Below are 17904 nucleotides of genomic sequence, written 5' to 3'. Positions count from 1 at the left end.
CATGTTATATTTAGCAATAATTCACTTAAATCATCCTTACAATTCATTGTTTCTGAATGGAAATAATTTTGACAGAACAGCTTGCGAAATGCTCTTTTAAATCAGTGGCAGTCGGGTTTACATTATTTCCACTCTGCTGTCTAACACTGCCAAAAAAATTTTCAATACAGTCGGTATTGAGACGTCGAGTTTTCAAATATTTGAAGTTTTGTTTTGAAAGATTTTCTCATAATTTTAACAAACTGTTAATAGTTATTCTACAACATTTAATAAATTTAAATCTATTTGTTATCTCTTTAACGTCTTTTCTAAATATTCTGATATCTTTTAACAATACCAGCGCTTCCTCAAAAAAATCTATTTGAAATTGAGTCAATAAATTTGTGAAATCGAGTATTTACCACACACTCCTACGGACTATCGTAAAACAGCCAGAGGTAAAGAATAATCACACGTTGACGAAAGTTACACAACCTAGCTCGCGCATGCGTCTACAAAAATTGTACACGTTTAAGTACGATTGTGTCGCTTCTCAGTATTCGTAGTTCTCTGCCTCTACGCAGATAACATGGCAATATATGCAACAGGAAAGGATGACAGAAAAATAGTCCAAAACATAGAAAATCACCTTCACACAATCACAGAATTCACCGAAAAATGAAAAATCCAGATCAACACCTAAAAGACAGAGTTCATTATATTTACACAAGAGACAAATCCACCAGTGGTAAAAATCAGAATGGGAAGAAACAGGGTCCAATAAGAAGATTCAGTCAAGTACCTAGGAGTTCATCTCAACAGGAAATTTAACTTCACGAAGAATAAGAACAACATTGCAAAGAAACTAATACTTCCGTATATTTTTAGATCCGGTCCACTAACGAAGGCCAAGAAGATCTAGTTATACCAGGCCTACGTTAGATCGGTAATATTGTACGCTGTTCCAGTATGGAGCTCCACATCGGAAACCAACTGGAAGAAGCTAGAAGCTACAGAAACGTAAAAGAAAGGCTCCAATATACACCATTACGGCAGGTGTCTGAGAACAGGACAAAATACTTCTTCCACCAAGCCACAAGAAGTCTCCTTAAGATCAGAGACATCCTCACCAAGACTCGGGTCCAAAGCAAGAATAGCTCAAAACACAAACTAATCAACGATATGATCAGGGTCTAGCTGAGTGGTTACCGAAGACAGCCAATCAAGAAAGAAGGTACGATGCCGAAAAAAAGTACCTACAGAAAAAGAAGTCAAGAAGTCCATGACAGAAAAATTGAAGGCACGAGAGAAAGCAGTTCAACCAGTAGGCGGTGCAGAAGCGGGACGTCAAAAAAGAAGGCTATGATATCTGAAGTTGAAATATTTAAGTGTGAAATGTTAATTATATTAAGGCGAAAAACTTTTTTATTTTTTGTATATTTTTTATTTTTATTTTTATTTTATTACTTCGTGATCTAGTCAGTTAATTGGTATCTTTCTTCGGGCACGAACGTCCTTGTTTCGAGTAGGGATCAGTATGTTCCCTTAAAGTGAAATCTTTTAACATCGACCTCGTGTCACATAAATTTTAAAATTGATGAATTTTAATATGCAATCTATGGTCTAGGCTTATTTAGATTATAGATACTAAGTCGCTAGTTTCAATTACCATTAAAATGTCTTCACTGATGATGTTCTGATTAGACCAAAAACGTTCTGAAATTTTTTATTTTGTTTAGATAATTTAAATTTTATAATAAATTTATACCAATTTTCTATTTTTGTTGGGAATAAGCCACAATTTTACTTTAAAATAAAGTTTATTTGACGTTTCCATTGCACCTTCGGAAAGTTTGTTTTATTTTAAAAATTATTTTGGTAAAGTTCACAAGTTAAAACACAAAATTATCACGTTTTATTTAAATAATAAATGTAATTGTCTTCCTGATACACAGAGATTACATTACACTATTTAATACTTATATAATACTACTATAATATTTATATAACACTATATAATCCTAATATATGTATTAAATCGAGTGATATATGAATCATATTATTATTCAAGCACTTTATTGCGCGGCCAATTACAAATAGAAAAATGCATTTACTAACAGTCATATCATATCATATGGCATCATTTATTCACCACATAAGTTTTTAGATATTAAGCATGTCGCCCATGAATTCAAACATAGTAAAGTTCTCGCCGATTGTTCGCATAATCTAATTCTACGTTTTGTTATAATTAGTACCTACTTAGACCACCATTCTAAAATATCATCATCTTTATTTGCTCTCAAAATGCTCTGAAAATTCAAATTTTTACCACTGTGCTTTCTACAACTTGCAAAGCAAACAGCTTGATGAATTACTCAGCAAGGGAATCTAAAATATGTATTCCACATGCCGTTCATCACGGTCAAAATTCGTAGTAAACTCAGTTTCTGGTACTCCAAAAAGTGTAAAGAAATAAAACATAATGACGATATTAGATTTTTGTTTCAATACAGGACAGCGTCAAGCCGCTTATAAGTATTTCGACCTCTTCGTAGATTCACCTTGTCATTCCTCAAAAACTTGACGAATTATATGTTCACTATATATATACATATATATATATATATATATATATATATATATATATATATATATATATATATATATATATATATATATATATATATATATATATATATATATATATATATAGAATAGAATTAGGGGATATTATGCATCCCTGTCGAACTCCAGATTTTAATTTGAAGTTTTTCGAAACCACATGATTAACTCCTACGTTAGCACTATTATTTACATATAAATTTTGTAATAAATAGATTAGATGTTCTGGCGTACTCATCTCTCCAAGTATATGCCACATTTTATCCCATTTTACGGTATCGAAGGCCTTGGAATAGTCAACAAAGCAAAAATTTGTTTCTATGTTAAACTCTCGAGATTTTTCGATAATTTGACGAATATTAAGAATATGTTCTCTTGTTCCTCTACCTGGGATGAATCCGAATTGTTCTTAGGGAATTTGTGGTAAGAGAATTGATTTTAGTCTTTCATAGATATCAATGCTACTGTACGGTAATTACTGCAATCTGTCAGTGAACCTTTTTTGTATATGGGAATAAACGTGAGTTTACCCCAGTCATTTGGCCACTTTCCGGTATTCCAGATCTCATTGCAAGTTCTAAGCATTACTTCCGTCCCTAATTCTCCCATTTCTTTGAGTGTTTCAGCTGTTATTCCATCTTCTTCTTCTGGTTTTTTGAATTTTAGCTTTTTAATTGCCGCCTTAACTTTTGATTTCAATATTTGAGGTTCTTTTTCATAACTTCTTTTCTCTTCTGCTCTTCTTATATCTTCTTCTTCTTCTCTTCTTTACTCACAGTTAAACTTCAATAAATTCTTACATTTTTAATTTCAAGAAGTAAATATTTTTAACAATCATATGATACACCTCAGTACGACCCTGGTTGGTTTTCACGTACAATATTGTTGACAGTTGAAAATAATTATGTATTATGAATGAACTGTAGAATTACTCTTATAACAAGGCCGCAATTATATATGTAACTTATAACAATATAACAGCATCGGCGGAATAAACTTCGTCGCCGATCGTATAATGCCCATTAAGATTATTGCCAATACTACCCTCACAGCAATCAGCTGCTACGCCCCTTAATCTGAGTGCTCCGAGGATTAAGCATAAGTTTTGTGACCAGCTGAATGGACATATTCGATTGATGGGGCTCGACTGAATGGTCACTTAGATCCTCACGTGACGGTTATAAATATCATCAAGGTGGTACCCGTAACAACAATGAGATATGAATTCTCCAGGGGGTGGCAGCACATGATCATAGGACTTAAAACTAGCCGTGAATGTCAAAGTTATACCACCTGATAACGTCATCGTACAAGATCGTCTTTTCTTCATGGACTTGCAGCTTGTTATTGAGCAACATCAACGAATAGATACTACTGAACCAGACCATATGAAGTTGTGGCGATTAGACGAAAACAAAAACCAACTGAAGATCGCTCTTGTTCATGTAAATATGAACTTTGGCCAGCGGATGGCTAAGCTATGGCGCAGGTGGAAGATCAAATTTAAGAAAACGCCTACATAGATAAGTAAGTGTGGGGGTGGAATGAAGAGGTACAACGCGCTTGCAAGAAAAGAAAATTAAGTTGCGTTTATTTAAAAAGTGGCGCAAGACACACGAACCTTGCTAAGTACGAACTTTTCCACTAAGACCGCCAATTCAACGCCAAAATTGACATCAAATACCATGGTTGAATTTCAAGGTTGAGTTTCGAGCTAATCAAGCAGGCTTTAGACCAGAATCCTCCTGCATAGACCACATTAATACTGTGAGGGTAATAATGGAACAATCGGTTGAATGGAACACACCCCTATACATGGTTTTTGTTGATTTCGAACGTGCCTTTGATAGCTTGTCTCACGCTGCTGTATGGAAAATTTTAGAGCTAAGAAACATCCCACAAAAAATAATTTTTATTATATATAAAGTCACTATATACTGATGCGAAATGCAGCGTGACACACAATGGGATCAACAGTGACGAATTCGACGTACTAACTGGAGTTAGACAGGGATGCGTGCTTTCTCCGTTTCATTTTAACATAGCTATAGACTATGTTCTCTCCAAATCAGACTCCAACACAAGAGGGATACAATGGACGTTAACCACACGCCTAAGCGATCTAGAATACGCGGACGATATCTGCCTATTAGGTCAAAGGTTCCAAGATCTGGCTTACCAATTGGAAACACTTTCCACTGAAGCCAATAAAATAGGTTTGAAAATCAATATTAGTAAAACCAAGTCCATGAGAATAAATGCAAGGAACAACACACTATTTACTATCGACAATATGCAGATTGAAAATGTGGAAAACTTTACGTATCTTGGAAGTGTCATAACAGAAAACGGAGGTACAGAAGACGATATCCGTATGAGGATACGAAAAGCCCAACAAGCTTTCAGCACGCTCAACCCTGTTTGGAGATCTGGCGAGTATACTACAAGGACAAAGATCCGAATATTCCGATCAAATGTCATGTCTGTTCTACTCTACTGATGTGAAACCTGGAAAGTGACAAACACCCTCACAGACAAACTGCAGGTCTTTGTTAACAAATGTCTACGAATAATTGTTCATATATTCTGGCCTAACACCATCAGAAACGAAGATCTGCTATACCTGACCGAACAAAAGAGGGTACAAAATGAAATTAAGTCCAGAAAATGGGGTTGGATCGGTCACACAATACAAACTTGAAGAAGATCCATCATGGACGAGATAAGAGGCCAAGGAAAGTGTTGGAATGAGGTGAAGGCCTTAGCGCAAAATAGAACCTGATGGCGCGTTTTCACTGAAGCTCTATGCTCCACTTAGGGGTTTAAGAATCTTATATATATACCATGGAGATCGAACCAGGTGGAGAGGACTCATTAAAGCAGCGGACCTTGCAATAGTGCAGGATTAACGCTAAGAAGATGATGATAATAATAATTTCTGTATGGAGCAAAGCAGGTTTTTTACTCTACATCTCTGGGTTCTATCAATTGTTTTTAAAGTCGTTACATTTTTCTATCGGTAATATAGAATATTTATAAATCTGACATTGTTTTTCTTATACATCGTAAAAATGTTTTTATATAAATGTTTCGTAATAGTAGTTAAACTTAAATAAATTAAAAAATTATCGGTCCCAACCTACGCCTACAATAAACACAACAATACAATAAGTGTACACCGACATATTCGAATTATTTTTAAATATTAATGTCGAAAATTGATCAATAATATAATACAATCAACAGGCACCAAAATGTTTTCCGCTATTGTTGAAACGACACTCAGTTGCTATTGAATTGTTACGGAATATGGTTGTATGCTCTTATCTTATCAATTATATCGCGCCAAGATACTACTTAATTACTCATAAGGTGGGAAACAGGTGACAGTTCAATCAGATGGTGCAACGTACTGCTTGGTAATGTAGGTGTTTGTTATGATGTGTTGTGAGTGTTGTGGCAATTTAATTTACATACAGAGAGAATAAATACCCCAAGTAAAAAACTTTTTGAGTGTCTAATTTAAATTTGATGCCAACATACTAGTATTATAGGTGAATATTTTTAAAAAATTTATTCTTTAAATTTTTTAACAGTAATTTTAAAATAATCAAACAAAACACTCGAAATTATCTTTTTGGAAAATACCGGGCTTGTAAATGTTTTTATTACAATTTATAGTTAACTGATAACAGATGTTTCTCTATCAACATATCTTCATCAATTTGATAATTTTCAGATGTGTACAACTTGAACTTTATGAATAAGTGATTGAAAAATATAATACGCTAGAAGTGGATTTCTGATGATTATCAAAATCTATGTCTGTCTTAAATTTATTAATTTTCTTGGACTGTTGAAAAGCTTGCGTAAGGCTCTTATTTAGTATGTTTAACAATTCAATGTTATTAACCCATTTAAGGCCGAAACTTTTATTCTCTTATATTGATGAGATAATTAATTTTTAGGCTTATTAAGGTTGACTGAAATAAAGTATGGAAGAAATTTTGCAAAAAATACGACATATTTTTCAAAAATGGGTGTCCTTTTAAAAGCCCGGTGGCATACTCAATGACTGTGAATAAGAAATAATTAAAACTACCAAAATTTCAAAACAAAGTTTTTTATTCTAATTATTTCAACAAATTCAAATAAAAAAATCTTAAATATCTAGTTTGTATAATATTTATAAAAACGTTGTTTTGGATATAGTGCTACATTAAATTTATTGCAGCAAAAATTACATTTTTTGTGGCAAGCAGCACGAGTTTGAGTGTCCTTATAGACAATAAGTTGGTCCATCCTATCGTATCTTGAGTGACTATTCAAATTGGCTGAAGGTTTGCTGGGTCCTCTTTTTGTTGTCTTTTTAAAAGATTCAAGAATCCCTACTGTAATTGTGCTACCATGTTGTAAATGATCAATTTTACCACACTAATTCTATGGAGTTGCCAGGCATTTTGTTCTGCTAGATCCACTATGTGGCTTATTATGGGAAAATACTATTTCTTGCCAGGGATGACTACTCTGTAGTAGCTGATATTTTCATCTGTCCGATCGACGCCACCCATGTTTTCATTAAACTGTTTTATAATATTAGGTTGATCAACAAGCACCTCCTTTGAGAATACCGTTGTACTTGCTTTGTTGGATATATCTGATTGTGATTAGATATTATGGAAACAACATTATTGTCATTCCATTTGCAAACTACTATTTCACTTTCCTCTGCCGTGCAGTAGTCAAACGAACCCCTTTCTTGCTTTTTCAGTGTGTCTGAACCCTCAATATCACAATCTTTACCTATAGTATTTTTCATATAAAAATGCGTGCACGTCACAATTTATATAAAGTGACGTCACTTATATTTAAAATTTTCAGAACGTCAACGTTAGAGTTCAAATGTTCCTAACACAGCTTCTTCTTCTTCCTTTGCCCTATCCGTTTCGGACGTTGGCTATTAACAAGGCTATTTTGACTTTGTTTACGGCACCTCTGAACAGTTCGGTCGATGTTAGTCCGAACCATTGTCGCAGGTTATGCATCCATGAGTGTCGTCTTCTTCCCGGTCCCCTCCTACTGTCGATTCTTCCTTGGACTATTAACTGTAGCAGCCGGTACCTAGTATACCTCATGACATGTCCGAAGTACTCAAGCTTCCGTTTCTTTACGGTGAAGATTATTTCTTTGCTTTTGCCTATCCTCTGCATTACTTCCACGTTAGTGATGTGGTCTGTCCAGGATATCCAAAGAATACGGCGATATATCCACAGCTCAAAGGATTCTAGTTTCTTCAGGGTGGCTTCCGTTGTGGTCCATGCCTCTGCTCCATAGAACAAGACCGGGAAGACATAACACTTGACCAGTCTTAATTTTAGTTCCATTGAGATTTTGCTTGTGAACCACTTTTTCATATTGTTGAACGCGTTTCGCGCTTTTTCAATTCGTGATCTTATTTCTGTTGACTGGTCCCATTTTGTGTTAACTGTGGTTCCAAGGTATATGTATGTCTCCACTTGTTCTATTTTTCGGTTGTTTAATGTCAATTGCATCTGAGGTTGTTGTGTTCTGCTGATGAGCATGCATTTAGTTTTGGTTGTATTGAGTTCTAAACCATATTCTTGACTTGCTGTGTGTATGCTTTTCATGAGTCTTTGAAGCTCGTTGCAGTCATTTGCGATAATAACTGTGTCGTCAGCATATCTAATATTATTGATTACCTCTCCATTTACTTTGATACCCTCCGAAACTTCTCCCAGCGCTTCTCTGAAGATTTGTTCAGAGTATATATTGAACAGGAGCGGCGAGAGGACGCATCCCTGTAGTACACCCTTTTCAATATCTATCTTCCCACTGTGTAAGTCGCCCATCTTTATCTCAGCACTTTGGTTTCAATAGAGACTGGTTATTATGCGCAGATCCTTGCCATCAATATGCATCTTCCTGAGCATTTCCATAAGTTTATCATGTTTCACCTTGTCAAACGCCTTGGAGAAGTCGATGAAGCACAAGTGGACGTCCTTGTGCATGTCTCTGCATCTTTGAATTAAAACTTGCAGACTGAAGATCGCCTCTCTTGTGCCCAATGCGCTTCGGAATCCTAACTGTGACTCCGATATATTTGCTTCGCATTTGTTATATATGCAGTGTTTTGCACTTGATGTTTTAGGTATGGCTACAAAGGTCGATCGAAGCTAAGTCTAACACAGCTAATAATACGAAACCCATACGGAACTGCTCGATCTTTCATAGGCGTCAACATGGTATAATAATCAGAAAAATGTAATCATCATTATATTGGGAATTTTAGAATTATATTGATTAAATAACCAAAAACATTTGTTATTATTAATAATATAAATTTTTTAAAATAACTCTTTAAGTATAATATTCCACAAAATAATAATTTTAATTAAATATATTAGACAATTGTACGCAACTGATATGGGAATACTTCAAATTTTTTGACAGTTCAGCGTGTGGTAAAATTGTTTAAAATGTTGCCGCTTTTTTAGAGTAAGAATTTTGTTTATGTTTTGATTTCTTACACAATTTGATCATAATGTATATTATATATTAATAAATTGTATTTATAAATACATATTAAATTTCGATTAATAGCGTTAAAAACTAATTATGTGATTATTATGATTGTGCTATGCCAAAACAACTAAATAGTCTGTAGAAAGCTGATAAGCTTTCATATAAGATAGATTATTATGAACAAGAAATAATGGCAGAACATTTTTATTATTAATGCTCTAAAAGTGGTAAGTTTAAAATTTAGAATATATAATTTTGTATTAGAATGTTTTTTTTATGTATTTTAGTGTGTTGCAGTAATCTTAAAACTAAGTGTATTTACTGTTAATATAATAGTTTGACAAATAGTTGACATTTTAAAAATTCCTCACTTACTAACTATTCTGATGTTTTGGCAACGCTGTGGGGTTCTGACGTCGTAAATCGTGAATGACGTGCACGTATTTTTATATGAAAAATACTATAGGCGATTTCCTATTATTGTACCTATTTCTTTACATCCCCTAGATGTAAGTTCTTCCAAAAGCAGCAGCGTGGTAAAATAGTTGTCAAAATATATATCATAGGGTAATTTGTAAGCCTTGAATTCTAGGGCATCAACAAATTGTAAGACAACACTTAGGTCCCAAACCAAGAAGTTTTATTTATCTGTAATAGTGAATGAAATCGCTGATATGGATCAAACCACTCCACATAACCTAGCCTAGTAGTCCCCATCCAAAATTTATATCCCTATCTGATAGGTTTACAACGGATAAATTGCTTGGATCCATGTTTTCCATAATACGGAATTACTCATCCAAGCTGTGGTGTTCTTCTTGTGGTGCTAAATCGAGAAATTTTTGATTCATTATATTAATCAGTGGTCGAACCTTTGAAAATTTGTCTTGTGTATCCAATTTTGCATTGTCACAGCAATGAATATTCTATATGATAAATCTAAAATGGTTTCTAGACATTGGTTTAGCTACAAGGTCGTGAATAGAAGCAGGGAATTTTTCCCAGTACATATCTCGCCTAGGAACACTCATATATTCACTATATAATAAAATTCCAATAAAAAATTTAATTTCGTTTGTTGTAATATCGCCTTCACGGTTATGTAAATTGGCAAACATATTTGAAAATTCAACAAGCATCTGAGTAATTGTATCATCAAAGAATAGGAAAAAAGTATCTACCGGGGAAATGATGTTTTTTGGACCTTCTATTATATTCTAACTTGAAATCTTACTGTGTATGTACTCTTTGGTTCATCGACAGTTTTTGCGGCGTTTGTTCTTCTTTTGTTTCACATTTACTGTAGGAACTACTTGATTTTTAGACTTTGACGTATTCTTTTTAGAGTGCGGCAAAGGGATGTCTTTTTTATCTTCATTTATAACAGATTTGGTATGGGTTTTTGGATCATTTATGACTATTTCTGCCTCTATTCGTAGTTGATTTCCTGGCAAGTTACTTATTTCCACAGCATCTTCATCACCGCTGTCCTTAACACGTTCAGCTCCATCTCTTTTTTTAAGTGGGCCACTGAGATGTATTTGTGTAAACTAATTAATTTTTAAGGTACACTTTAAAAAGTCATTTATAATAAATATGGGTACAAAAAAAAATAATTTGGTCACAAAAAAAAAACTCAGCGCGTGTGTCGTGTTGGTGGCCACATAGCAGAAAATGTGTGGGTTAAACTTCAAAAAAGTAATAATCTGATTGAGAAAAGATATAATTATGAACCTAGATAACTAACATAAGTAATTATTAAATGGCAACAACATCAAGAAAACAAATTAATTACCTATCAATTTTTTCATGAAAACGTCTAAAACAATTTTCTAAGCACAATCCCGGATGTTCAGGGCACTCCGCACAATAAGACAATGAGTCTTTTCTTTATTTTTTTGGTTTGCCAGCAATATTTACACCGTCATCGTGTTTTAATACCATTAGCTGATTTAGGAGAATGGGATGGCAAATGAAACGTCAAATTTTTCTTGACTTGAGGGATTTTTGGGTTTGGTCCCAAAAGACTATCAATCACCGACAATAAAAAGTCGTACAATGACATTTTTGTATTAGAATTATTATAGAAATAGCATGCGTTGATTAGCATAATTTGAAAAATATGTATGCCCATTTTTTTGTACCAACTCATAGTTTTGTGTTCGCAACTATAATAATTTAACATCTGGTCACCTAAGTCAATCCCACCTTTGTTTTTGTTATATTCAGCGACTAAACGGGGCTTTTCTTTATCAATTCCTTTCGTAGTTATTGTTGAAACCATTTTATGAACTAATTCGAAAGAGATCATTAAAATATCTCGCTGATCTTTTCATTTACACAGACATATCCCTTTATTATTGTAAGCACTCACCAGTTCATTTTGTTTTAATTTTTGAGAAACAACTTCGTGTGAATTTTCCGCTCTTCCTGCTCTCAATGTTCCTGTAAGAGAAGTTTTAACCGAAAGTAGTTTTTTACACAATGGAACACTATTTTAAAAATTATCCATATATAAGGAGTGACCAACTTTTAGTTTCGAATCCATCATTTTCATATTATCATCCAATGTATCAATAGGACAGAAGATATTTGTTATAATAATTTGTGAAAAATCCGCCCAGATAACATTCATACATTGTCATATACTCAGAATAAAGTTTAACATCAAAATTCGAAAACCAAACACAAACTCCAGTATATGCCTGTGTTTCCAAGCGGCCAGCAGATATTTGTTGTAATTCGTGAAAAATCCGCTGAGAAAACGTTCATATATTGTCATATAGTCAAAGACCGCGCGACACGCTTTGGTGGCCTCTGAGGATATTCACTGAACACGACAGTCGCGTTTTCAGACTTGAACGTGGGTTAATGAATACAGATTTATTTCCTTTTACTTGAAAGACCCTCTCTTCTTTTAAATGAGCCTTAACAAAGTTTAAGCGTAGATACCTCCTCTGTTTCATCAGGATATGATTTAAAAAGTCTTTTTATCGTCTTACTTAATCAATGATCAATGATTGAGTTATATCAAGCCGTAAATTTCCATCTCTTACCGTAGCTAATCCAACGGCCGATCCTATCCACATGCGTGTTCTAATTCAACGTCCAACGATCCATTTAGAATTTTAAGATACTATGTTTTAAGCTAAATTTTTGTTTATTCGGAACAGCTAGCGATTTGAACCATAGTCCCACAAATACTACTTTCATAGAAATAACCTATCAGGCGAACTATGTATAAATTTTGCTTCATGAATACGAGCCCTTACGTATGGTAATAATAAATGACCATTAACAAGTGTCTGCTCCCATTGTTTGATAATATACAGAACGAGTTGTAAATTTTGACTAAAATTTCTGTTCATGATAACTAGACTTCGGTAAATATGCAAATAAAAATGTAGAAAATATGCGCATAAATATGCACGTGTTTACCCGAAAATATGCAAATATTTTACCAAATATGCATACAAATAAATAAAAAAATCGTAAAATAGTAACAATTTTATTTAAAAAAAAAAAGTGTACATAACTAAATATTTCCTACTATTCATTAAGATTTACATTTATTTTAAGTAACTACATCATTTTTAAGTATGAATAAACTTATTTAGAATTATGGTAACAATAAATGACCAAGTGGTGTTCAAAATTTTCTAACAAAAACTTGTGGCTTCTGTCTGAGTACATATATATTTATATATGGAAAAACTTCGTTCAACATCAACTGATGTAACGGGAGCATTTTTCAACCTAACCAAAACATTTGGTTCTAAATTAATTGTTTCCGAAATATTTCCAGCTAGAACACTGACTACTTCAGAAAGAATATGGTAACCTTTATTTTTTTCCATAGTAGCTTCAAATTTTTTTAAAATATCTTTTCCAATATTACCTCTAACGTTCCGACAACATGACGCAAATTCTTTTATTAATGCTGTACTTTCGAACAATGACAGTTTTGGTGATTCTAACTGAGTAATTGTTTTTTGAACAAAACTAAAATTTGATTTTATAAACGAAAGTTCTTGTTGAAGCAAGTTACTCTGAAAAGTTTGTTTAGAATCCAAAAGAGATTGGCAACTTTCATCTGTTAACGTATCAATTATGTTCTTTATTTTAACAAAATGATCTGCATAAAAATTAGCTGCTTCTAACCATGTTCCCCATCGCGTTAAAATAGGTTGTGGTGGAAGAGGAATGTTAGGTAGCATTTCTTTATAAAGTTGAATTCTTATAGGAGATTTAAGAAATACTTTTTTGACACTGGATATCATGGTATTTACAAGAGGAAACTTTTTTCGTATTTCCTCTGCAACTCTGTTTAATCCATGCGCTACACAAGTAACATGTATTAAATCTGGGAAAAATATTTTTAAATTTTGTCCTGCTTTCACCATATAAGGAGCAGCATCCGATAAAATAAGCAGTAATTTATTAGAAGGAATAGTTGTCGGAAGAAAAAAAGTTGCTAATGTTTCTTGTATAAAACGCGAAATTTTTAAAGCATTTGTTTTCTCAAGTTGCTGGCATGAAATAAGATGAGATTTTGGTAAGGTATCTTCTATAAGAACACCAATCAATACATGAGCAATATACTTTCCTGAGGAATCAGTGGTTTCGTCTACAGATATGTAAAAATAATTATCTGCAATTTCTTCCTTAATATTAATTAATACCGACGAGTATAGCCCGTTCACATTATTTCTTCTTAGAGACCGATCACTTGGAACATTAAGTTTGCAATATTTTTTTAGAAACGAACTAAAATTTACATTTGCTAATTTTGAAAGCGGTATGTTTGCAGACACTAATGCGCGACACAAGTCTTCCTTAAAAGTTTCTTGCTCATCTAATTTTTTTGAAGTAGATTCGAAACATTTAGCCATTGAAGTTTGATGTTTTTCTCCTATTTTTCCTTTTTTTGCAATGTGTGAAGCAATTCTCACATGTTGGTCTATCTGAAATTTCTTCTCACATGCTATCTATAAATAAAAATAAAAACCTTTATTTTAACCCAACCTTTAAAATATAAAAATATACAAGGTGTTTTTGGTTAATCAAATAACTGGTTTGGAAAAAAAAAATACTCGCTAAGTGTTTTAAATGCAGTATTAATCCACAAATTAGTTTTTGTTACTAACCATTAGTACATCATATAACTTATTTTAAAATTCAACAAAAGTTTTTTTTTTTGTTAATTCAATTACAATAAAAATAATTGTGTTTTAGAATAGCTGACTTCATAAAAAAAAGTAAAGGTGAAAAATTTTTCTAAATACACACCATTGTATTGTACCATGGACAATTTTTTCTCACTAAAGGAAGCTATTTTTCATTTAAAAACAACCTACGAGTACTAAATTTCAAGTAAATACGTTTATTGGTTTTAAAGTTATTGTTGTTATTAACTAAAAGAATTTAATTTTTTTAATTTTAACACCCTGTATCTCGAAAAGTAAATAAGTTTGACCCCTCATTAACTATATCGTTTTGTTCAATTTTTCGAGAAGTATCTACAGTCAAACGTTGTAAGTGTCATTTGGAAACACCCTGTATGTATGAAATATTAGATATTTAATAGAAAATATTAGATACTTGCAATTTTGCCACAGACTGAACAGTAGATTTTTCCCATATCCATAGACAGCTCTTTATAAGGTTTAATCCGAGTTGAAGCACTGGTTGTTTTAGGCATTATAAAATCACAATCTTCCTTTTTGTTACGCACAACGAGTGTTTACGCTTTGAATATCAAAACAAAAATGATTTACAAATCTGAGCATCAAATTAGAAATGTTTAGGTACCTAATTCAATAAACTGGGAGATTTTGGAAAATCCCTAAATTAGGAACAAAACTATTAGCCGTTTACCTGCTGTTAAGATACAATAAATTGTAGATAGATTTGGGGATTAGATCATAAAATGCAAATGAACGAACCCTTAGCGATTATCCAATAACTGAATGCCTCAGTGACCGAGACTTTCTAAGAATGTTGAGGGCTACTTAAATTGATCTTCTTTGAAATTGTAAATGTTTTGTACCTGTAGAGATTACGTACTTAGATCATTTCTTGATTAAAATGACTACAAAATTTTATACAAGAATTGAAATTTATTGGTATGTTTAAAAATGTTCAAATACGGTATAAAAATCTGAACTTTTATGCACTTTATGCAAACTTTTATAAAAATATGCCAAAATATGAAATATTTGCATAAAATATGTACAATATGCAAAATATGCAATATGCATATTTGCCGAAGTCTAATGATAACTTTTAAACGGTAAGTTAAATGTGTTTTATGTTTTGGTCAAAAGTTAGACTACTCTCAGCTAATCAAACCAGGAAAAAAATAAGGTCTGGTTTAAAAAAATTATGTAGCTCTTTGTTTATAGAGGGAATTTTACAAATTAGATAAATAGGCAATTAAAATGTCATATTTATTTTTTCCATACACGATGACGATGATTTTTAATTAAAAAAGTCAAAGAACATAGCCGGATAAAAAGGTCAAAATTGCCCCAGCGGTAACTTGACCCCAAAGTTTAAGGTAATGTTCGGCATCACAAAAAATGAAGATTAACCAATAGCCCAAATATTGACATATAACGTCAAAATTTCATAAAACGTCAAAAATCCTTTTTTGGCCATCTCTTTTAATTTTTACCAAAATGGAATTTGTTTTTTTTTTAATTAAACAAAAAATGGGAATTTTTTATATGATTTGCCATTAGGAGTGGATCCATATAGCCAAGACCACTGTTATTAGTGACTATACTGAATAGTACTGCTAGATATTTGTAGAGTTTAGTTAGCAAATAAACAATGTTCTACACAATTGTCTACTCAGGATTGATGTTTTCTGTACCTACTAATAATTATAATGAACGATTGACTGATTCAATCGGGGTAGACAAACAAATATAGCTTTATGGAATTATTTTGTATTAGAGGTTCATCATACTTTTTTTATTGTTATCCTTCGTTATGTTTTTATTATATCTTTTCTTTCATTTTTTATGTTTTTACGATTTTTTTCTGTTATATAGCTCGTTATAACATCCTAATATTTCATAAACCATAGTGTTTCCCCACTCAGTCTGTCTTACGTGCAGTACTGTGGGTTCCTACTCGGTTCAGAGCCCCTCCTCTACCTAAGCTGAGAATGGATAAATTAGGTAAAGTTTGTTTCACGAAAAATGGTTGAGTGCTTAATGGTTACCTGAGTTGATCCTATTGTGTATACAAGAGTCTCTTAATAAACTACCTTAGTACACAGGATCGCACTTCAGAAAGTTTGTTATTTAATATATTTCATTGGTAGCTGTGTAATACACGATTATAAAAATTTATTAAATTATTTCATATATTTTCAGGTTGTTCAAGTGAATATACTTGATAATTGAACAATTTTTAATATGAAGAAAGTAGTTTCTTTATTCTACCTGAACAATTGTAGTATATGGATCTAAATTCAGAAAGGCACTTTCCTTCACACTTTTTACAGGCTTAGGACTGTCAGCAAAAAACTGGCGTGCTTAAAAGTTTTTGCTCTTCCTAATCGGATATCGTTAAAAATGTACAGAAATAATAGTTCTATTTACAGTATATACATACAAACAAATACATAATGTACAAAAATAGATGAATTGAAAAAAAATATAGAAAAATATATACAAGTTAATATTTACAAAAAAAATACCCAAAATAACCAAAATATGTTTATGAATTCCTAAATACCTAATTCTGTTTCGCTGTCGCTATCCTCTTCAAGATTAATAACAATTGGTTTAATTATGTGATTCAAAGTAACATGAATTTTCTACGTGCATTACACGGCGTACTGAATTTTTCCAACTTTCTGGGGAGATATCATCAACACATTTCCTTATTAATTCGACTACACTACCACTTAAAGTCGGAGAAACATTTTGTGACCTAACATTTGACTTTAGTTGGTGCCACATATGCTCTATGGGATTAAATAAACAATAGTAGAGCGGAAGCCGTAACACTGTATGTCCCATGTCCTCGGCCAATGCGTCACAAACATATACTTTTTTAATAGAAAATGATTTTAACACTTCTAACAGTTAATAGCACTTGGAGACTTATGTAATTGACGACTGTGGTAACTTGCATTGTCCATTACTATCACACTATTTTGAGGAAGGTTAGGTAGGTATAAGACAATTCTTAAACCATTGCTCAAAAAGCTCTGCTGTTGTATCCTCATGATAGTCCACGCAGGAGTCTTTAATGTTCTTTGCAGAAAGCCATAAGGCATTTGGGACCCAACCATTTTCTGATCCTGCATGTAAAATTGTTATTCTTTTCCCTTTGTTTGATGGAGCTTTTGTTTGACACCTGTTAGAAGAATCGGACCATCCTTTGGATGGTGTTTCATGAGTGTCAAACCACGTCTGGTCCAGATAAATTATTGGTCGATCTTCTGTACGGTACTTTCTTATGAAAGTTATAAATTCAGCACGCCACTTTTGTAAACGATGGAACTCCATAAGCACTTGCCTTTTGTCAATTGTACGATATCTGAAGCCCATTTTAGACAAAATCCTCCAAAGACTAATGCGGCTACAGTTTATTTGTGTATCATCATTAGTAAGCCGTTGTTTTAACTTAGTCCTTATCACTCTACGTCAATACATAAGCCGCCGTAGAACCGGCAGCCTTACGCTTCCTTCTTGACTTAATGGGATTTGATGTAATTCTTTTCACTGTGGTTAGAGG

The 17904-nt window shown here is 32.8% G+C and overlaps 1 protein-coding gene across 4 annotated transcripts in view; it reads left to right on the top strand.

Annotated features, from left to right (window-relative positions):
* The first annotated feature begins 5876 nt into the window (after window positions 1–5876).
* The window catches only part of LOC140450233 (uncharacterized), a 47805-nt gene continuing 35777 nt past the window's right edge, over window positions 5877–17904 (top strand). Inside the window, exon 1 of one of the 4 annotated variants that reach the window (XM_072543746.1) lies at window positions 5877–6023. The gene's annotated coding sequence lies outside the window, so the exon portion shown is untranslated. Of the gene's footprint in view, window positions 6159–17904 lie in introns of all 4 variants that reach the window. The other 3 variants (XM_072543747.1, XR_011951990.1, XM_072543744.1) reach the window with 3 other exon arrangements.

Source organism: Diabrotica undecimpunctata, chromosome 9, assembly GCF_040954645.1.
Source record: "Diabrotica undecimpunctata isolate CICGRU chromosome 9, icDiaUnde3, whole genome shotgun sequence".
NCBI lineage: Eukaryota > Metazoa > Arthropoda > Insecta > Coleoptera > Chrysomelidae > Diabrotica > Diabrotica undecimpunctata.
This window is presented reverse-complemented; position numbering and strand designations above follow the sequence as displayed.